This window comes from Coturnix japonica, chromosome 31 (assembly GCF_054131305.1).
Source record: "Coturnix japonica strain WE chromosome 31, WE-NBRP24, whole genome shotgun sequence".
Lineage (NCBI taxonomy): Eukaryota > Metazoa > Chordata > Aves > Galliformes > Phasianidae > Coturnix > Coturnix japonica.
In genome coordinates this window covers 5,359,392-5,382,926 of record NC_140693.1, presented here as the reverse complement: position 1 = coordinate 5,382,926, position 23,535 = coordinate 5,359,392, and the positions used below count along the sequence as shown (strand labels likewise).

The following is a 23,535-nucleotide window of genomic DNA, read 5'->3' as shown; positions in this document are numbered from 1 at the left end:
AATTCTGCACTTGGAGTTTGTTACTGACAGCCAAAGGTAGCTCATCTATGAGCTGAAGCCACAGCTTTAACTGTGAACTAAATGGAGCTAAATTTCTTACCAAATGATGTTCCAGATACTGTGGGAAGGGCTGTACTTGTGCTGAGTGCATCAGAGACAGGAGCCTCTTGGCACTTTTTAAGTACATGGTTTGAGCTCTGGTAATTGTATTTAGCTGTACATAATTCTCCACTTGCTCAGTTGGTGAATTCTTTTTGTTCCTTTCCCAAACCTGTTGCTTTCCATGGAAGGGATTCTGTGCTCCACCTTATTTCTCCCACTAGGGAGCAATCCTTATCTATACAGCATTAATATGTGGTTAAGGATCCGAAAAGACCCTTAAGGAAAAAGCCATTGTTACAAATAACAGTTAATAAGACGTTCAAATTATTCTTTGCAAGTTCTATGTTAATCCTTTTACATTCCATAGAATGTGGCCAGCAAGTACTCAGCTACTGTTTTAACAGTGCTCTACTATACTCACATCATTTCTTAGATAGAAAAGGCAGAAGAAATATCTGAAGATGGTTTAAAGAAAGAGAATATAACTGCCCTGAGCATTACACCTAGTGCTCCCTACTCTGAGAAGAGCTGATGGGGTGCAATAGGTACCACAGGTTGTGGTGGGGTTTTAAATTTCCTTCAGACAGTGGGGAGAAATTCTACCTTGACTAATGTCAGTGGCAAAACTCCTAGTGATCTCCATGGAGAATTTAACTCATTTCCTAGATAATCTGAGTAACATCTAAAAGCAGTTGGACATCAGGTTATATCAGTGTCTAATGATTTGTTCTCTACTTCCTTCAGTATTTTCAACCCAAGTTTGCATAAGTTGTGCCAGCAGATCTAAAATGTTTTATGCAACGTTCTCCCAAGTGCACCACCACTCAGTAAGCTGGTGGTCAGGCTTCTAATGGTGTTGGTAGCAGTTCTGGATCCTGATCTTTGACTTTCTTCCTTCTTGAAAATGGTGAAAATAATGGTGAATGTAGCTGCTTTGCTGACTGTAAACTGAGATACAAACTTCTTGTGCTTGAAGTTGCACATATCTGATAGGGAGTTTGCAAAGGATTTAGGAAAAAACAGAGGAAGGCTTTGTAGAGACTGTAAGAAGCTTAAATATTAAATACACAGGGCTGTCAGGTAAGCCCCCTCTCACCACAGAGCAATGTTGTAGGAGGGCTGAGGTAACCTGTCTGATAGAGAGGCCCACAAAAGAAGTTCCTAAAGTTTTTCGATTGCACGGTGTGTGGCATATCATGTATAGAAATGTGACTTTCATTTCTAAAGCAGTTTAGTGAGTGAAAAATAAGGCATGAATTTGTTACTAGTGATATGTAAATGAGAAACAGTTGTGACCCCAGCCTCGATTAAAAGTCATTTGATTTCAAATGGGTATGGGGGGAGGGCAGAAATGAGAGCAAAAGAAAAGATGACTTGTCTCTGTTGAATCTCCCTGTCTGTGTGATCAATGGAAATGCAATAAGCCATCTACCCTTAAGGAAGAGAAACATAAAACTAAAGAAACTATTGATCTTATCTAAGGTTTTATTCAACATAAAGAAGAAGAAAAGAAGGGGAAAAAAAATCCAGACTCTCTTTGATTTTGTCTGGATTGTCCAATTGAGTCTTAGAACAGCAGTGTCTCCATTTGAAAGCTGCCTAAAACAAAGCAGTCCATTTCAACAAGGAATTCTCCTTCCTACTTCTACCAGTTTACAATCTCACAATCAAAAAGTAATCAGAATCAGAAACTGCCTATCATTTCTCTCCCAGTGTGAATGCAGTCTGTATTAACTCCCTCACTGGACCTATTGCCCTCCAGGTTTGTATTACTGTCCTCCTTTTGGAGGATTTTGTTGAGCCATCTTGTCTTATTTGGTTTGCAGAATACTGAATATAAGGCTGTGCCATAGAAAGCTCTATTCAGTACAATCGGGAGCAAATATTGGCCCAAAAGAATCAAATCTGCACTGACGCATATGGATATTCTCCTAAGTTTCTTCAGTGTGATTCATTTTTAAACTGGCATAGCTCTTTGTTTTACCATATCCTATTGTACTACACTTTATTCTTCTTGATTCTTGGCTGACTAGTTAAGACGCCTGTAGTAACGTACTGCACTGGGATGTTCAGATTACTAACTGTATTCACCATCCTACGAGTTTGATGTATTTTGAGCCATGTATACATTTGCGTTCCAAAACAGATATAGTAGAAACATGGCAAATCTCAAAACTCAGCTCCGTGCTCTCTCAGTACATGTGGTGTTGGAAAGGCATTTTCCTTGACATGTTGTGCCTGGTAGAGGAGATGAAGTACTGATGTAAATAGACTTCAGCTTCTTGCTTCAAAGGGATACACGCAACAAGGAGTAACAAATGAGTTTTTAAATTATTCCAGATATTTTGACAGTACCCTTTGAAGGAGATTTTACTGGTGACGTGGATCCCTTTTTGAAGAAAGTCTTTGGGAGAGTCAAGAGAAAAAATTAATTCTGTCCAGTCTAATGCTTCTGAATGAGGGGAATTGAATGCCCCAACTTTTATTATCCGACTTGATGAGAGGGAAAAGCCATCCATTTGCAGAGATGATGGAATCAGGGAGAGCAGCACCGAGCAGAGTGGCCATACGTTCATAAGAAATTGTTGATAGTTGTTCAAAACACCTTTGAAAGGAGGATTTGGGGAATTTCAGGAACGCTCTTCCATAGAACCCATCTTCATGTTGGAAAAGTTTTTCTTCTTTTGAGTCCAACTACTCAATTCACTGAACTGGTAAAGCAAGCTAGAGGTGAGGAAAAACTGATGTTGTTTTGTTGGTTGGTTGGTTGGTTTGATTTGATTTTGCTTGCATTCTCTCCAGTCATTTACAGTAGGAGAAATTAGAGGTAAAATTGTGCCTGATGTAACGGCAGCAATTGGCAGGTGGAGCCTGGCCAGAGTAACTGTCAAAAGTCATGGCCTGTCTAACAATTAGAAGCCCCCATCTCTACAAAACTCACCCCAGATAAATTGTGAGAGTGAATGTCCCTGAAGGTTCTGTGAGCCATCTTCGTGTGAGCGAGGATGTGACATTAGTCATGTAACGTGTGTTCCACAAATCATGTGCCATCTTGCTGAAGTCTGTCTCGTTCTGTTTAGAAGGTTAATAAATTGCATCTTTTTGTTTTTCCTATGCTATACTGGCATAAAACCAAGATAACTTTCTTGTTAGATAAGAGCCAATAGTTTGTATTTCGGAGATGGAAGTACTTAAATGCTGAGGGATAAAAGGACGGAGCTGCTGATAAACGGGTAGCAGAACTGGATGAAAAGCTCTGCATCCTGGCCCCTTATACAGTAACTGCAGAGATGAGAGTCTAATAAATGGGAAGAGCTGCCATTATCCATCCCCTGTAACCTGGCTAGCATTTACTGAATTATTTTATACAAGTAATGAACCAGTGAATTGCCGTGAAAGTGTGGCAGAAATAAAGCAGTATGCCAAGATGAAAGCCTTTCCTCTTGCTACTCTTTCAGAGGTGGACTGCTCTGGTTTGACCCATTTCTGTCCAAAATAACCAAATTGTTACTAATACATCATTTGTCCCTGAAATTGCAGTTCTGTTTCTTTATAGTTATCTATAGGCAATGAAAGATTTTCTTTATCTTCCTTATTATTGCGTATCACATATTATATTTCTGTGGAATTTTTATGTATGCCTTATTCATAAGCAGTTTATTACAGTTGATAGTCAGAAATTGGGTTGTTTTGAGGGAGTTTGCAGTCGCATAACGTTGTCTTACTGGCATACAGAAGCAATGATATTCTTGTATATCATTCTTGTAATTGGATGCCTAGTGCACAAACTTGCAAATAATTTTAATTTGGACTCATGCCAGTATTCAGGCACCAACAGAAATGGTTGCAGCAATGTTCTTGCCACAGAGCGTATTTGATAAGTACTTGCAGAAGGGAAATGAAAAGAGATGGAGTTTATTCTGGGCTTTCTGATGAGCATTCCAGTAAATTGTTTACATCATCTTTGAAATCTGAGGCTTTTCCTATTTCTGGTTTCCATTGTCTCCCACGTTTTACACTTTTCCTAAGTATGAGTAAGTTTCACAAGCATCCAGAAGTTTCTATCCAAAAAATCATCTCTAAAACGTGCATCTAGTGAACCCTCTGAGGCCTGGGCACGTCATTCAAAAGCAGATGCTAAGAAATATAGAAGAATGTTTTTTTGTTTTTTTTTTTCTAAATAGTTCTGCTTCCAGTTCTGGTCCAAAGTGATTCAAATTGGAAGCAGCTGTAATTGTAAGAGAAGTATAAGAGAAAAACAAATAGTTATCTTGTAGTAATCTAAGGAGTGAAGGATTAAATTAAGGTTTTCTGCTCATTGTGTTTTCTTTAGTTGTTGCCCATTGCAAACGTTTGCATCCTGTTTTCCGTATTTTCATGCTCCTTTTGTGCCCACCAATCCTTTTCAGTAAATTGTGATTCAGTTTTCAAGATATTCTAATGGTACCTTTTAGTCTTGACGATTTCACTTAATGCAACGATATAAAGGTTAATGGCATTTAGGAAATGAGCAAAGGCACATGGGAAAGAGCAAACCAACCAGGAGACGGTGAGCATTCATCTTCCTTGGATGGCCAGAGCAACATAATGATTAGTCTGCAAGCACAGCACCAGGGCTTGTGGCTTGCAGCCACAAACCTGTATTTTCTGGTCCTCTTAGGCTGGATTGAGTCAGATGAGCAAAGTCTTGGATGAGAACTCTCCACGGACTTGGCAGAAAAAATGAGTGTTATATCCTAACTCGGATTTTGTTGATATAAACAAAAGGAGAAATGTATATGGCCTTGAACTACAGAGAAATGAAAAATCAGCTGACTTCTCAGCCTTTTGGAACCAATTTCAAAGCTGATCAAATAGGATCTCGACTTCTCCAACTCCTAAATAAACAGAGTAGCACAATCTGAGCCCTTTGGAAGTAATAGCATCTTAAATCAGTTCCTTTGTCTCTGTTGTTGATAGATTATCGAGGGCTCTCTGTCAGTGTAACTGGAGAACAGGTTCCCTCCCTTGTTGTGGTTTGTAATTGCTTTGTGTTTTGTTGTTAGTGGTGTTTTTTAGGTTTTGTTTTTTTTTTTTTTCTTCAGCACAACAGAAAGTAATGATGGGATGAGGTCATTGTAGATCTGACTTTGCAGAGTTGGAAGCATCTAGTTCTGTGGAGGTACACTAGACATGGATGTATTTGGAACAGCAAAGCAGAGCCATCATGTGCTCCCCTCTTTCTCTCAACTCTTTTCCACTACTGTATATAATTGATCAGTTGCTGTAGCTCTGATGTTTACCACTTCTGTTTGGGGCTTAGTCTTAAAGGGCTTGTTCCAACAAATCCCTGCGTTTCTTTCCTTTTACTTGCAAATGATGTGAGCATCTCCTAGTTAGCAGCTGGTTTATTTGTTAAACCAAGGAACACAGCAGATTCTGTGGGACCCAGGAAAGGAAAACAGATGTTACCTTGATTCTGTACATTTCTGAATGCTGATATTTCTCTTTTTTCCCCTTCCAATATACCATAAACAGCTGATACCTGTTTTGTTTGTTTGTTTTCTCCCTCAACTACTTCTAAACCTTTCTAGATGCTTGGTTGCAGCCCAGTCTTCCCATACTCTTGGGAAGAAAGGTGGTAGTAGGTACAGATTGGAAAGAGTTATCGAGCTGCTTCCCTAGAAGCTTTTTTTTTTATTTCCCTAGGAAATAAAAAGCCAGACTACATGGAATCAGAAATGCAAGTATTCAGTCATACCCATTTTCTGGGAGTTGTGGATGGGATTAGATCGAAGATTCCCAGGTGCTGACATTGCAAACCCAGACAACTTAGATGTTAGAATCAAAAAATTCATTTGCAATTAATTAATTTATGGTTGCATGGAAAAGATGCTGCACTTTGGATGAAATGTTACTCTTTCTGAAGCCCACTGAACAGTTCTGAACGGTGCAGCCTTGAATATAAGTGGGATTTGAGTCTGCTAATGAAAAGAACTCTTGGGAAGGATGTGAGACAGAAAAGCAAAATTCCTAATGAAAACTAGCTGTAGTATTCTGGCAGTGTCTCTTTAAAAGTCTAAATATCATTGCACATCATCCTTTCAAGTTTTCAGTGGAATTACAGCGGCTAGGTTTTTGATTTCTGATGTCTCTCTTGCTTGTTAATCTGGTCCCATGTGGATTTATTGTACAAATCTATTTGGCAGCTGAAAATTGCCCTTTGATGAAGCTCATAGTCTAATCATGAACTCCTCAGGCATGGCAAATAAGAATGGGAGGTTGCAAAAGCACAGGCTAGAGGAGCCACGTTTGTCTTTTACTCTGCATGGATTTTAGAAGCATCTAAATTTCAAAGTCTTTTATACACAGGATTTTCTGCGAAGATTGATTTTTACCCCTCTTAGCATCATAACATTTGCCATGCTGGATCAGACCATTGGTCCATATGATCAGGTATCCTGTCTCATACAGTGTTTGGTTCCTCGTGGCTCCTAAGAGAACAAAACCAGGCTGTAGTGCAACTGATTCAATTACACTAAGACATGGAAAAGAAGAAATAATCCTACCGGCCCACCTGACCTGCCTCCTTTCTGCTTCATATGCTGCAGCATGAGGCCTGATTATTTCGAGGGTGTGGTAATGATAATGAGCAACTTTCTCTGTTGATAATTATGGCACTTTTCTGTCCCCTTTCGTAATATTTTCCCACACGGGATTTCCTGCAGCAGTGAACTCCACTAGTTCATACTAGTGATATTAGTGGTATTGGATATGCTGTCCAATATTGAATGTAAACTATATATTGAAATTTAATCTCACTTCCTCCTCCATTCTGTCCCTCCACTGATTTCTGCACTGTACTTCTCACAGCTGCTGTAGCTCCCAGGTTCTTTAATCTGCTGTTCTCTGCCACATCCACTGTTGTCTTTATTCATGGATGATCCAATCGTAGGTCCCTTGGTCTTGTCAAAAAGAAATCAAACTAACTCTATTCATTCTTGCCAACTTTGAAATCTGTAGGTGCATCCTTTCTTCTTCTTTTTTTTTCTCATCCAGTTCTTGTCTCTTTGGTCTTTCCTTTTTTATGTTCCCAATTGAGATTTATATTTTTTTTTCATATGTGCTAAGCTCCTGTACTGATAGCATTGTCTTTCCTCTTTCCCTTCTTCCACAACACTTATTTCAGCTTATGGTCCCAGAAAGAACCATCAGCTCTTCTGGTTTTGACCTCCTATACTACATAGGCAGCTTTGTACCAAACCCTCGTGTTTGTGTAAGATTTTTCATAGAAGAAAGAATTCAGACTGGATTTGAGAGCATCACATGATTGGAAATCCATCTGGTCCCCTGATATTTTGTTCCAGGGATCAGAAAGTGCTAAATATTATTTCCTTGTACGAATTTGAATTCGTCTGCCTGCTATTTTCAGAGGTACTCTAGTTTTTTCTCTGTTGGTTTAAAGAGAGATTTAGTAACTTGCAGGTTCTTCTCTTAAAAATACTTACAATGCAACCAAGTTACCTTTCTGTTTTGATAATTAATTAAAACAGGCTGAATTCTATAATAGTTTGTATGAGAATGTGCAGGTAAGTACCTCTGAATTAGCTAAAGGAGCAAGTGGAAAGTCCTGTGCTAAACCACATTAAGCCACATGTCAACACTCTGAAGCAGAATTAAGGTGGCCTTAATTAAATTTGGCTTAACTCATTTCCAAAGTAAATTAAACCAAACTGAATTGCAAACACTTTAATTCTGAATAACGGAGGAGAAATATGTGTTTCTGAATGTGATAAACTTACAGATGAAAGAGGTTGCTTGTGCTGGGTAATCTATGAGGCAGAGAAGGCAATATGTTTAGACATGATATTTCTGGAGCTTCATGGCTTATCTTTAGGTAAGAGGCTCTGTTGTATACCACATATGGATGACAAAGAGAAACCTGCTATATTCTAATTTTTGTCCAAGGAAGAAATTTTTGATGCATGTGATGCCAGATGGTGGCTATCTGCAAGTGAAGATGCATGGTCAGAAAAGAGAAATTACAGCACACAGCCTATGGAAATGCAGACATTAGGGACAATTAAAAAGTGATTCACATACATACTATAAGTGGGGACAGATGAGAGGTGAACGAGCTGAAGACAGTAGAGATCAAAGAAGTTGTTGGCTACTCATAGTTGTGAGAGAAGGAGAATTTGGAGACATCCAAGTGCTGATGTTTTGCAGTATTTCTTTTACTCTCAGACACTCAAGACAGGCAGCTTCTGGAGTATAGAATATTAATCTTTGATGAATAGCTGCTGAAGTGAGACAAGGAATCGTTAAAATATTTTCAACCAAGTAATTATCATAAGCGAGTTCCACTTAGAAAAATGGACAAAGGAATAAACAAGTGTAAGTGTGATTTGGCGTCACACTTTCTTCTTAAAGCAAACAAATATGATACCAAGAGGAGCTTAGATGATGCATGTGGAAATGAGTGCAGTTGTGTGTCATGGGATACGTACGGTTCTTGGTGAAAAGGAAAGATGTATTATTGTTATTATCTAACAACTTTTTAGAGCTGAAATTGAGAGAAGGAAGAAAAGATGGAAAGGTAATGGTTGTGTAAATGATGGATAAACCGAACTGCTTTCCAGTGGTCATAGAGGAGAGTGGTCATAGAGACTTCTGTCTAGGTGTTATGTACCTGAGATTTTGTGTAGGCAGCAGTAAATTCTATTACAGATTCCGAACATTACAGATGATTATTTTCTAGTACAAAAGATGTTGTATCCAATATAGCTCTATTCTGGACCACACTATGATAGGAAAGGGTGAAATAATCTTCGGTGTGAGAGTTGGTGGTTACCTAGACACCAGTGATCATGACCCAATTACGTTTAATAAGGGCAGAGCGCATCATTTCTATTAACATGTGTTCATGTATGTTTTTCCCTTAATATGGGATAATAGTCCAGGACTGAGGATGTATTATAAATAAAGCAGACCACAAGAGGAAGAAAAAAAAGATTACGGAGGTATTATAAATTTTAAAACCAATGTTTTTAAAATAGATTCTGTTACATATCCCAAAAAAAGCTTAATCAAGAATTGAGAACACATTTAGTTAAAACCCATCTTGGTATAATAGTAAAGAGAAGGTGATAATTAGAGCATAGAGGACAGTGAATCATAACACTGATGAAGAATCTATGTAATAGATGGATTGTCAAGAGGTGGATTTCACTTCTTTTAGTCTGTTTCCTTTTTGCCAGTACTAATTGTTTACTAGAGATTCTGACAGATACGAGTAAACAGTGGTAGAGGCCATTTACCTAATCATGATCAAGATATTCTGAGGTGAAAAATGCATAGGTTAATTCTCTGTGAACAAAAGAAAAAGGGGAAAAAGGGTATCAGCCAAAGTAATGTAGGAATTAGATGTGGGAAGCTAAGAAAGTAACTGAAAATTCATGGCAATTGCTACTAAAGACAGTAAAAAAGAATTCAATGCAATGACTGGAAAAGAAAAAGCTATTCTTCTTATGACGTCTGATCAGAAATGTAACCTAAAACCCAAGGAGTTCTTTCTGAGAAGAGCCGCCTGAAGCCTGGTGTACTTCACAATTAAGTTCTGCCTTGGATTAAATAAGTTTTTCCCAAAGTATTCCTAACCAAATCTCTTACTGCGTGCCACCTCTTCTTGGCTATTGCGAAAAGTTTCCTTTGGTGGTGCTGGAAGTAGCAGGTGAACTTACACAAGAATATTGAATCAGAGATTCACTCAGAAACAAAATGAGAAAGGCGATTTTCAATGAGTTTGAAAACGATATTGCAAATGAGTCTGTGAGAGGGGTACAGCTACATACAATGGGAATAAAAAGCCCTGAAACACTGTCCATTTTGCAGTAGCTTATTCCTGGTAGAGATGACTTCTTTTACTAAGTAGGGTTTTAAGTATGTGTATGTTTTTGCCACATGATCAGAAGGACGGTTAGCATCTCAGTGGGAAGTATTCCTTTAAAAGCTGATGGCCAGCAGGCTACAAGTGGAAAGACTTGTTCTGACTTGGAGATAAATATAAAATGCTGTTAGCTTGTGAGGGAGCTGAGAATTGAATTAAGTAGTTTATTTGATTTGAAATGCTAATTCTGTGTGAAAACAATGGAGGACCAGCACTTGTTAAGATATTTCCTCTGCCGCTTTCTTTTTCTGTTATATTATGCCTTCAATTCCATTGTATTATTGTCTGTCTTGTGTTCTTTTTCCCAGCATTGAGAAGTAATAGAGTTGGATCTGACTTGTCATCTGGGTTGGGGAGAATGGGCTGTACAGCCATGTTGTGATGGCCCAGGGCATGCATGCATGCATCGCCAATTGGCAGTGATGGGAAAAAGGGAGACAGCTCTGTAACGCAGCATAAACACGCTTGAGCAACACAATACCTTGCTCACAACCTTCAGATGTCCTGCACCTGGGTGAACAGGCACCTAAAGTCAACACCGTGGCCAATACTACTGCTTTCCACCAAAGATGAAAGCACTGGATGAGCTATGTGATGGGCTTTATGTTCCCTGTAGTCTGATGGCGCATAGGAAGTTTGCAGCAGGCAGCTGGACACCATTTTCCCAGTGACCTTTTGCGAGCAGCCCTCTTGTCTTTTCTAGTGAGGGAGAATGAAGTAAATGGAGTCTGAAAACAGCTCAGACTGGCTCTGAAATAGTGACCGAAAGGTCGCTTTTCTGATCAAGCCATTGTCTTTGGTGATTGGAAGGGCTTCCAGAGGTCAAAGTGCTGAAGTTTTTCTAAATCAGGAATGCTTTCATGAGCCCCCGTGTGCACTGAAATGGCTGGAATTTCTGCTGGTTCATCAGTTGTAGGTAAATGTATTACATAGGCTGAATATCTGCAGCAAGCTACAGCACTGGTTCTGTGGTTTCATGTATTTGATCATCCCTCGCTCACATCAAATCCTTTAATTTGTGAAGCCTGATGTATGATTATGCTGGGGAGTGATATTAAATGTCAGCTTTGAAAATGGGCCTTGTCACGACTAATACGAAATTCACTCCTGTTGTTAATTTAATGAGATAGAGTGACATGCATCATACATTTATTAAATGACCATAATTATATTTATATTAATGCCAATCTCTGCCCAGGAGAGATTCAGGCCTGGCGTAATGGGACGTGTTCATAATGCAGAAGATCTCTGAATATAGATACAGTGAGAAACTCAGGACTGTAAAACCAAGGCCATGTTGTAGGCTGAGACCGAGTAGCTCTGAGATGCTTGGACAGCATTTTGGGTGGGTGAGGCTGTGAGCTTTGATGGAGGTACATGATTAGAGCTCGTGTCAGACCAACAGCTTTTTGGTTATTCCACATGCTGCAGGATTGGTTGAAATTCATTGAGGTATTGACTTGCTCTTAAATGTAATGCATTTGTATGTTCATTCCCTTTAAAAGGTCAACGAAGCAACTTGACAATTTTTAAAGGTAGCCTGCTGTGTCTGAAGTATATTTAGTTTCATGCTGTCTTCTCTGCAGGATATGATATCGAGTTGTTCTGGTGTTATACCGAGCATGTTGTGCATCGTTATGTAGACAAGATCATTGCTCAGACCTAGGAAACAAATAAGAATTGAATTTTTTTTCCGAATCTTTTTTTTTGTACAATTATGTTGTTTTAGGAAAATGGCCCTCGGTTATTGCTCTGGTTTCTTCTATCTGGTTGCATCAATTTCCTGGGAATAAACCAGATTTCTGGGACAGTGGCAGCTCTGCTTGTTGCAGGAGGCAAGAGCAGCCACTACTGAATTCAGTAGCTCCTGTCTGTTGCTTATGCTGATAGTGTCCACTTCTCCTACGCTGCATACTGATGTGTCCCCTGTCTTCACTCTTCTTGTCTGTCACTATAAACAGAGGGGAACAAAGTTGACAGTGTTGGATTGAAGGGCTGTAAGTGGTTATTGATTCCCAGCCTTCTCGCATGCATAGAGGTAGGGTATGTGTTAGAATACAGACACGAGCACACAAGTGGCAATGGCATGTTACTGCCACTGAGTTATGGGATGTGCATAATTGTTCTTTTCAATGCAGTAGCTAGGGGAACATCTGTATGCACACTAGAGGATGTGTTTGTGTGCTGCACTTGGAAGAAGTTGTGCCCAAAGATGTTTGTATGCATGCATTTATTTCTGGTTTTAGGCAGAACACAAAAGGTGTGCAACTGACATGCATATTTATTGCTTTAAATACATGTCTGTATTTTGTGCATCTATGCATAGCACATGTGGCTACCTTAAGGTCTATATTTTCTACGTACAGCTAGAATTATGTTGTGCTGTGTGTCATTCCTCTGTCGTATGACACTGTTTCATGGCTGTCAGTGGAAAGAGAAAAAGGAAGGGATGCATAACTCACCCTTTTGGCCAAACCATTCTTGCAAAGCACTTGTGGGAGCCTGGATTATCTCGTGAAGGGGAAAGGAAGTTCATTTCTAAATGAAAACTGAAAAGAAAAGGTACACAGCAATGATGAAGTTCAGGTTTCATTAGCTTTTGATGTCTGTTCACAGGAAAAAAATCATGTTTCCTTGGTGACCTTTTAATAAATGCAAAGCTAGGTGGGAAATCTGTCCTTCAGTTCCTTTGCATTTGTAACTAATTAAAGGTGTGGAGTGTGGTGTATAGGATTGCAATGAAGCCTGATGTCAGGCAGCACACTCGCAGTGCTGGGGTCTATGGATGTGTGCCTTGCTGTCCTGTGGGCTTCCACGTGCAGAGGAGATGGATGTCTTCTAAGGCTGTTTCGCATCTCCTCTTCTAGCTGAGATTGGAGCAGAAGGGTAAGGTGGGCTCCTCACACTGCGCAGCTCAGTTCTTATATGTATTGACACAAAGGGTGCTAAGGTGGTGGAAAGCAAAACAAAGCAGGCAATTGCTGTCAGTACAGGCTGTCTAAGCTGGTGTGACCTACTGCATTGTAAAGTGAGGGGAAGTGCCTTATTCCTTGTAAAGTATTTTCACTTCTGTTCATCCAGTGTTCATCAAGGTGTTGGAAGGAACGCAGCACATGTTCCTTGACTCTTCTACAGCTTTTTAGTAATATCTTTCTCAGCGTAGGTGTTGCAGAAATTAAACCAATCTGGTTACGTTTTGTGGCATAGGAAGACAGGATAAGCAAGGTTTGCCACAGCAGTGGGTGTTAGAGAAGCTGCTGACAGAAAGCAGAAAAGATAACAGACAGAAGTCAAGTCAGCTTCCATTTAAATACCTTCAACCTCTTGATTCAGAGATACAGTGTGTAAATGGTGAATTGTTTGTCATGTTTTTGATACTCACTGCTTCTGGACAGACATTTGATCTCAGGGTATTCAGGTAACGTTTTAGTGTCTGCCCTTAGTTGGTGTAGCATGAATGATGTCTTCTGTGAATTCATTGGTAGAGAGGAGGAGGAATATTAGCAGAATTTTCTGTGTCTTTTTGGAATAATCTTTAGTGATGCTCTCTGGAAGAGAAAACCTTAGATTTCTGAGTCTGTGTGAAAACATTCAGAGATGAGGGACAGCCCAAAGAGGTGTTGGTTTCATACTGATAAGATCTGGTGTGTTACATGCTGACATGCATCATAAGAATGAGTAGCACCGGACACTTCTGGGCTCACTCCAGATATATAAATGCAGTCCACTTAAGGCCAGGTTGCCTTTGCTTGAGATTCTGACTGGTTGGAATAAATGGGAGTGAAATTTTGTTTATTTCATGTACATTTAATAACACACATTTCAATCCCCAAGGTGCTTCATCAAGTACCCTACTCTTCTCAGTCAGTTCCCCTGATTTCACATGAGGATGTACAGCTGTGATAAGCTGAACTGAATGTGAGGTCTCATAACTCTACAATTTAAACAGTAAGAAGCTTCCAGAAAGGCCAAATCAGTCACTGAAGACCTTCTTTTTAAGACAACCAGAGCAGTCCCAATACAAATCATGTTTTACCCATATTATTTCTGTGTCCGTGTTACAGAGACTTGGCACAAGCCCCAAATACATCTCATTTATATATACACGCTTGACATTAACTGGAAGGGGGAGACTGTGGAAGTGGAGAAAAGACTCATAAAACCTTTAATTCTTGCAATGGCACGTTGGCACTTTTGTGTGCCACAGCTCAGCTACTTGTTGTATAGAGAGAACTCAGCCTATAGGACTGTGTAGGATTTGCATCCTGTTTAGAGGGGAAAGCCAGCAGCAGAGTGCATGGAGAGTACATGCCTATGGTTTTTGAATTACACATTAAATGAGTGTTTGTTCCGCTGGGCTGGGTTTGTGCAGTTAGTATTCGTGGGTGCAAACTACAGACTGTGGAAGACTACAATATAAACATGAATGTGGATACACGTGGGTGTGGAAGACAGTCCAATGCATGTTCAAGTGTGCACCAGTGTGTCTGATGAACGTGTAACTTTAATTGTGTCTTTATGGATGGTTGTTGTTTGTTGTAATGCTAGAGTCTTAGAAATGTGTCCCTGTACATCTGTGATCATGTAAATGTGTGTGTATGCACAGATCTATATAAATGCCTGATGAGAAGTGCTCAGGGTTTCCAAGTAGGAGATAACACAGTGTACCAAAATCAGCGGGAAACTCCAGTGCATTCACATTCAGCCATCATTTTGTTCTAAGAAAATGGGGATTTTCCTTCATGAAAGAAGAGGCACAAGTGCAAAAGGGCTTTTGTGGCACTGACTGTGCAGCTGATTGTCAATCTGAGACGGAGGACTTTCCATACGTGCCTTTTTCTTTCACTTACCCTCACAGATGTGACCTCTGGAAAGAAAAGCTAATAAAGCCTTTTTCCCCCCACAGAGAAACACACATAAGAGCTTGGCAGAAACTGCCATTTCTTCAAAGTCATGTCTAACAATTTTTCCACCAGCACCAGCTCTTCCTTTTAGTCTCTGAAAAGAAGGCTTGCCAGTAAAAGTCCAGAAATAACTTCTCTCACTAGAACCCGTGTTTGCCAACAATAGCTAAGGAAAGGGAATCTATTTTTGTATCTGGATTGTAGTGTGAGATAGTTCTGGTGGCCTAATCTAATTGTGGTTTAGGATGTTGTAATCTCTGTATTGAGGTATATGGGAGAAAAATAGTATGTGTGCCTCTTCTGAGAAAAGAATTAGGGTCAGTGCTAGCAGTAGGAGAAATTGAGATAATACCAGATAGTCTCTGTTTGGCAGCCAAGGCCAAGTCTCACTGTCTCCAAGCAAGGTAAGCAGACCAGGCTTCTGAAGAGTACTTGGATTCAGCCACGAGTCCACATTATTAGGCAAGTCCATGGTAGTGTAGCAGATCCAAAGTGAAAACACACGTTAGTAATTCAGGGTGATGTTTGTGGGATCAAACAGCTCAGAAACCACTTGGCAGGTCCACAGTGACAAGGTGATGCTGGGAAGTCAGTTCTGTGAGTCAGAGTCTCACCATAGGGTACACCATATACACACCATAGGGTGTGCTCAGGTAAAAGCATGTAAGCGTTGCTACAGGAACTACAGACCTGCAGTTTTACAGCAGAGCCCTAAGCTGAAGTGGGGCTCTTAGAATAGGTAGAGGGTATGGGTAAAGGCCCCAGGCGGGTCTGGCTGAGGACCTTTATGGCCTGTTAGTGCTTTCAGAGCTCTGAAAGAATGATTCATTTCACCATCAGAGTATCATGTCTGGGTTGTCTCTGTTCTGTATCAGAACTGTGGAACAGCTGCTAAAAATAAACCTTAGAAAATCTGTTCCAGACTTTATACGAGACCCTGTGTTGAGCAGGAGATCTGGGGTTCATTCAGACAAGTATCTGAAAACCTCACAACCAGCTGGGTGTACTCAACATGTGTGTTAGCTGTTCTGAGTTTTGTAACTTAAGCTATTAATTTAAGGCTTCTGTTCACTCTGACTAGCTAAGATCCTGACAGGGACTTTAATTCACAGGCATAAAGCTCTGACAGTCTCTGCTTCTAACTGCCATAATGGACAAACTTGATGGGCAAATGCGTTTGTTATTTTTCTTAGGAGACAAAAACTGATTCAGGTATTCAGTTGCTGTGATAATAGCTATTCTAATAGAAGCAGACGTCTCCTAGTGTTGTTTCTATCTCTTGCCAATCTTGAGCTTCACCACTCTCCTGAATGTGTAGCTTTTTAGTCCTTCTATTTACTGAAGGTCTGTAGTTGTACACTGCCTTTCTGAGAGAGCTCAGATTCCACTTGTCTGTCCCTAGTGGGCAGGATAGAAGGTACTCCCCTCCCATATGTTCAGGGGCACAACTGCATCTGCAGAGCTTTGAGGTTCTTTGTCAGAGAGTAGTGCTTGCTAGTTACTCTAGAAGCTGCAGGTGACCCAAAACACTGAGCAAGGGACTCCACACTCTCTACGAGTGTGGGATTGGCAGCACATCTGCCTGATAGAAGGTCTTTATCTCACAAGAAAAGAGAGAAGAGGGAAGCAACTGCTGCCGTGATCTCTGCAGCTGCCTGTCATCCTGCCTGAGTGAGTTTGATGTGGTGCTGTTGCTTCTTTACAGAAAAAGACGCAAGTTATTTTAAGACACTCTTATTATTTTTCTTATTTTTTGGAAATCTTAATCTTTTAAAATATGGCAGGATCTCGAATTAGATGCTTCAAACAATTTTGCTTCCAGCAGTGAGGGGTGAAGTGTAGGAGGTAAAGAGAACTGTGGGTTACCTCCCCATCTCTGCTGATGTCCTTCACTAGGTGCCCTTCACTAGGTCACTCCTCCTCTGATTCAGCATCCCTGTTGGCAGCTTGCAGTACTGCTCTCCTATCTCCCAGAGGATATCCTGCGATTAATTGAGGGATGTATCTAAATCGCTTTAGCATGCAAGCCAAAAGTCATCGGGGACAAAGCTGTTACTAGGGCAGGAATAAAGGTCAGACCCTTGCTGACATGGTTGTCTTGATTAATTACTACACTAATCTCTATAACTCCTCTTCAGCAATATAATTTGGCCTCATCCCTTGCTTGTTTGTTGGTTGTTGTGGTTTTTTTTCCTTCCATTTTCTGCAACTTAGTGGTGAGAGAATTACTGAATAAACCCACATGGAAAATGCTACTTCTCTCTTTCCCACCTCTTGGCCAAACCTATGCCTCATTCCCCCTTAGTGTCCTGGGGGAATGTGTCTTAGTGTCCTGGGCAGCCTTAGCTGGTGGGGGCAACCAGCCCATGGCAGACAGTTGGAACTCTGTGATCTTTAAGGACCCTTCCAACCTAAGCTAAGAATCTATAATTCCACGATTCTTAGGGATTTGAGGAGTGATAGACAATTACTTGAATTACTAGGAACATGATGCATGGAACTGGCAAAATCAGTTCATTTGATACTATTTTCCTGCAGCTTTTTTTATGTAGGAAAGTACGAGGTCGGTGCAAGAAATCCTTAGCGTCCCTGTTCTCTGGGTGAAGTGTATTGAAGGGCTGAGCAGCCAACCATGGCTGAGGGCAGGAGGTGCTGGTAGTTTGGATTCTGCGACTAATACAGCTCTGGGGCTCATTGTTTTGGGACAGACACTTTTGAACACAGAGACTGTGCAGAGTCCATTAAGGATCACCAGCAGCATCAGAAGAAGATACAGAGGGGCTTGGAGAGGAGCAGAAGGCAGACTGAGTGAATGTGTGTAGTGAAGGGTAGTGAACCAAACCTGCTTTGGATGAACAAGAGGGAAGATTCCCTCCAGGTTACTGCCCAGTGGGAAATCAAAGAAATGAAGAAAATCACTCCGTGTTTCCTATTCAGCTCCTCATTCGGATCTGTTGTATTTTCCACTCCTCTGTGATTACGTCCGTGTCTCAGTCAGGTATTGTTTTCTGCTTGAGTTGGGAATGTTCCCTAAAGCTGTTCCGAGTGCGCAATACTCTCTCATTCTCTTTCCCAGGCCAATTTTGGAGTGAATTTTGGCAGATTACACAAGTGCAGAGTGTTTACTGTCCTGTCTTACATCATCATTTTCCCGTATCGTTTATTTTTCCTTTGACAGATTTTTAACACTGCCAGTCTAATATGCATCAGAGATTGTTGAGTATTACCATAATGCAGTGTATTGTGGGTAATCCCATGCAAATTGTTCTGTGGAAAGTCATGCTAAATTATCTTCTTGGGGGGAGAAAGAAAAAGGCTTTTGCTTTCATTTATTTTAACCGTTTGTTCTTTGGATTTCAGAGCAGCTGCCGGTGGCAATGATTTAGAACAGTTGTTTGACACTCGGCACCATGTGAGGCGATGCTCCTCCTCAAAAGACATGGTGCTAAATGCATGGCGTTGTGTACTGTGCTAGGTTTATTGTATATGTGTCTCCAGTGTTCACATTTAAAACGTTGGTAGGTTGTCTAAGGAAAAATCTGAGTGTATGTTGGGTTGGCACAGTGAAGGTAGGCATTGCCAATTTTTCCAGCTCCATTGTATGAACATATTGAGGAAATACCAGTTCTTGTGAGCCTGAAGTGCATCAGATGTCTCTTGGAAGAGGCAGATCTGATCATACACGCTCTTGTTTTCTTTTTTTCTTTATTATCAAGGTCATTTGCTTGTAAACTGGCTGCTTTGTTCTTTCTGAGGTCCATATTACTTCCCCAAACCGAGACAGTAATCCTTCTTCTGGATGGAACACTTGATTGTAGTAGAAATGATTGCAGTGTCACAAACAGAGGATTATCGTTTTAAGTGGAAATCATAAAAACAGGTTGAAAAAGACTTCTAAGAAAGAGGCAGCTTGTTCTTATGCAAATTTTCTCAGGTAGTACAGCTGCAAGATAAGAAGTCTTGAAAGCCTATAATCTGGAGTCAGCATCTTCTCTGTTAATACAGGTTTGCCTGCGTCACACTGTGAACGGTCAGTAGGTCTCCAAAGACTCAGAGAAACTTAGTTTATTCTTCTGAGGCCTACATGTCTTTCTCTTTTTGCATGATGCTCTGGAGGTTGAGGCATTACTCAGCTGCTGTGCATTTGCTTCTGGCTGGTCTCCTCTGAAAAAGACAAAGTGGAAATATTCATTGCAGAACAAGAGGAAATATAAGCTGCTTTTGTGTGAGTCACATCAGTTATCCCACTTGATAGAGATAGTTGCCTCCCCCTCACCCTACTTCTGTCTCTCTGATCTTGTTTCCCTTTCTTCAGTCTGTTCCTTACAGCCTTCAAACACCTGATTTCTTTTTCTCTTTCTTTCCAAAAGCACAGTAAGTGGAGAAGTTAAAGTAAGCCTTTGCTGGTGGGATTATAAGAGCAGTAAAGGCTTATAGGTGGTTTGAAGAAGTTTGTGTCTAATTGACACTCATCCTTGGTAAACAAGTCCAAACGTCTGAGCTCATGCTGCTGGTAGGTTCCTTGTGGGCAAGCAACAGGGGCTCATATCTGCTGTAATAATGTAGAATATTCAGTTTTGATCTCTGTTGTTTTTGTTTGCTGGTTCCTTTCTTTTGATACTAATCGTATTCTCAGCCAAAAGAGTGGTTTAAAAAAACCCCATCAGCCATCAGACTACTTGTACCAGCGGACATCTGGGTTGGCAATAAAGTGAGCCTTTGGACTCCGCAGACCTATAAATCCTGGTTAGCAGCTGGTGGCAACTGTTTCACCTGGAGGAACTTATCTTGATGTCTGGCATCTGGTTGTGTGGTCTGTATTCCCAAGACCCTTCACAGGATGTCCCTCCTAACCCAACCTTCTTGTAAAAAGATCATTCTTTCTCCCTGGGCCTTTTGGTAAAATACGTCTGTTAAGGTAACTTTCTGACATATTCAAGCTGCAAGAAGCATCCTGTATCAGAATAATTATGCTAACACCCATTAGAACACAGCCAACAAGCCCCTTCTTTGTACTCCCATCCTTCACCTTCAAAGGGAGCAGTTACCAGGCTGGATTCCTCACCAAACAGTGTGTCTCTTTCCTCTCTGATCTGAACTGGGCACGTATGCCTTTTGTGCTTTCCTGTGTATCCTTGGCTTGGGAAATCAATGGTTCCTTTGTTGCTTTAGAAGTGCTAATACAATGAATTCTGGAATTGTAGTTGCTTACTGTCACTGATCACTTGGAAGTGTGTTAGGTGGGGAAACCAGCTTTGGCAGCTGGCTGAAGATAACCAAAGAGAACTTGTGAAATGAAAAAAGATAGAAAATTGACATGAGGAATCCTTCATAATATAGGGGAAAAGGCGCAGTGTAAGGGGACAGCCATACAATATATGTGAAATTTGAGAAACGAGAAAGGAAGGCTCAGAGCTGCAGATGGCTCTGTGCCCTTACCTCTCACTCATGAGTCTCTTTATGAAGACGTGTTTAAAGTAAATGTTTAAGGAGACCAACAAAGAGAAGGTCTTGGGCTGATCTGTGAATATGTGCATGGCAATTTAACTGCAGGAGCTGGCGTGTGGCGTGGCCCAGGCAAGGGGACTGCCATCGGGTAGAAGTTTTGCTCTGGTGCCAATGGAAGCAGGAGTCAGAGGAAATGAGGGATTTAGTATAGAACAGACTTAGATCTGGAAAAAAGAAGCATGCTCCAAGGCATAATCAAAAGGCTCTGGAAGGAAACAGTGGACCCTCAGGACTGGAATAATAAGGAATTGTGAAGGCTGAGATTTGGATGCATGCTGGAGCTATTTATGCTGTCCTGGGGCCACAGGCATGTTGGCAGAGCTGGTAGGCAGCCAGGACAGGCACAGAGCAGAATGCTGTGGGACCACTCTGGCTGTTTTATGCAGGAAGACAATGTCTGCACGTTATCTGTCGGTGTAATTTTATATTCAACCAAGGCTACAACACACAGAATCAGGTAAACCTCAGGTTTTATTGCTGTAAGAGTTATAAGGGAACAAAGGAACTGAAGATTCAAACTGGTAAAATCATTAATAATGGCCAGTGGGGTAGATAGCAGACATCTCAAACATGCTAAACAATGTGCTCATTCTGATTCCTTATGTTTTAAAATTTACTCCAGAGGTTGAGAACCACCAAAAAAAGAAAAAACCTACGAGAAACACAAGGGCAGGGAAGCACAGTGACTGAGTTAATTGCCTTGATGGCATGAGTGAAAGGGAGATGCAGTATACAAAGTTTGTCATTTGTTAAGACTCATATTTAAGTGAGCAGCATTGGTGGACATCCTAGTTAAGTCAGAACTAAGGAGAAGAGAGTTTCCCTCACCCAAAAGAAATCCCAAAGGGATTGGAGTTTTGGGGTGAGGCACAAAAGGGTCATTTGTATAGTGAAAATCTACTTAAAAGTCTGGAAAAATAGGTGGGATGTATTAATCATCACTGGGGTGGGAAGAAATGGATAGTAAGGTGACTCCAGCTACCACTCTGTTTTGGTCTGTATTTCTTTAATGACTGAGAAATGAGGAGAACAGTAAAATGCTAAGATTTACTGTTTGCAGCTGATATGAATTATACAGTAGGAAGGAGGACAGCAAGACTGTGGTTACGGGAATGGAAGATAAAATACAGACGGTGGCGGGGTAAAGCATGTTTGAAGGAATAGTTTAAAGCATTCAAACACATGGTTGGGTTCTGAATTAGCTCTGACTGTTCAGGAAAACATAAGTAGCGATTAGAAAGACAGCTCAATAAAGATATCTGTGCCATGTGCAGCAGCAACAATAAAGAAGAAAGTGAGTAAGATGCTTGTGTATGTGAGAAAATGTAGGCTTGGAAGATGCTATAATATCGCTATAGACGTGAATGGTAGTACCTCCTTTGGACTGCTTTGTCTGTTATGAGTTATTTTCTTTGTAAGGCAAAAGAGATAATGAAAGGGGGGGCTAGAGGAAGCACACAGTGGCCTGGAAGGCAGATTCGATATGGGAGAGTATTAGTGATACTTGAGCTATTGAGAGAGAAAGGGAAAGAGTGCAGAGAGCTCAGCAGTAACACTCAGCACTGTGCTGGGGAGAGGCTTCACAGTGATGTGGATATTTGGTGGCAGCATAGCAGGAAGCAAACTCGCCACCCCATTAAATTCCACTCCATGTAACGTTGCTATCAGGCCAACATGCAGCTTTGCCGGTCTGCTTGTGTCTGTAATGTGCTAGCATGGGAACAGAGCACCAGAGATCCTGTGGGGCAGACAGCTATCAGGCTGGAGCATGCTGTGATGTCTGGGTCATGCTGTGCTGGCTTCTTTCTAAATGCACTCTAGTGCCTAAATCATTATGTTGGTGCAAAAGTGATACCATGATCCATCATGGGGTCTTATTTTGTATGGGGAAGAAAAGCGTACTAGTGTTGCTGTGTCATTTTGGTCAATACATATTTTCATCACCTCTGGGATGGGCAGAATGGCATATGTTTTATCAGAGTAAGAGGGAAAGGCTTCAAAGCTTTCTATATTGCAGATTATAGTATAGTGAATTTCAAAATAAAATCTACTTTGTAATTTCCCAGTAACTATAAATACTTGCTCTGCTTTAAAGCCACACAGAAAAATAACAAGGTGTTGTGTAACATAGAACAATATGGAGGGCATTTCATGAAAAGATACAATTGGTTCTTTATATAACACATAATTAACCAGGAGAACCTGATAGTGAATGACATTATGGAGACAAATACTGTACTAAGAATGTTCAAAACAGGTCAGACGCTTTCTGAATAGCATCTGTATTTACGTTAGCCAGAATAAACATCATAAATCCTTTTGTTGCCAAGCATGTGGTGATCACCAGCCAGGATTAGGAAGTTATTTAACTCCCACGGTGAAATATGGCCAAATGAGTTAAACTCATAGCTGAAAATGCTTGGGTGGGCCTGGAGTCTGCTCACTTTTCTGTATGCTGAAGTTATTCATACAAGCAGAGAAGTGGAAGTAGAGAGGGAGGAAAAGTGATCCAGGGATTAAACTGCCAATTTAGGACTTGCAAAAATTCAACTTCTTGCTTTCCCAGACTGCTTTTATGAGCTAATTCATTTGACACAGACTCTCAGATGTACTTAGAGCTCCACCTCACATTTAATCTTCAGGCACCTCAGGCTATAACCTGGCTGTGACTTGTTCCAGGTTCCATAGAGTTCACACAGCAGAAGGTGTACGAGTGAGAGAAAGCCGTGGGTAGACTACAGATGAATGTTGAAGGCACAGTCAGATGGGGTAACAGCAGTTAACCTGTTGCCAGTACTGGAACCTGCATTAAAGACAGAAATGTTCTTGAACAAAGCACTTGGTTGTCACCAGTGTAAAGTAGTTTTCTTTTCTTACACTGCCCCAGAATCACTGTATGACCTTGAACAGTTTCCCCATTTCTTCTTCTTGTCTGCCAAGTAGGAGAGTTAATTATCTGGAGCACTATTTGTTTTCTTTCAAGAATTAGCACTTATTTTTTCTATTTATTTTCTGTTTTGTTGTTGTTGTTGTTTTTCCTGACAAACAAACAATGACAACAACAAAAACATACTGACAATTCCCACTACTTTT

At 40.7% G+C, this 23,535-nt stretch overlaps 1 protein-coding gene across 1 annotated transcript in view; it reads left to right on the top strand.

Moving 5' to 3' along the window:
• LOC146755688 (cytosolic carboxypeptidase 4-like) overlaps window positions 1-23,535 on the top strand; it is a 43,068-nt gene that overhangs the window by 12,457 nt on the left and 7,076 nt on the right. The window lies entirely within an intron of this gene.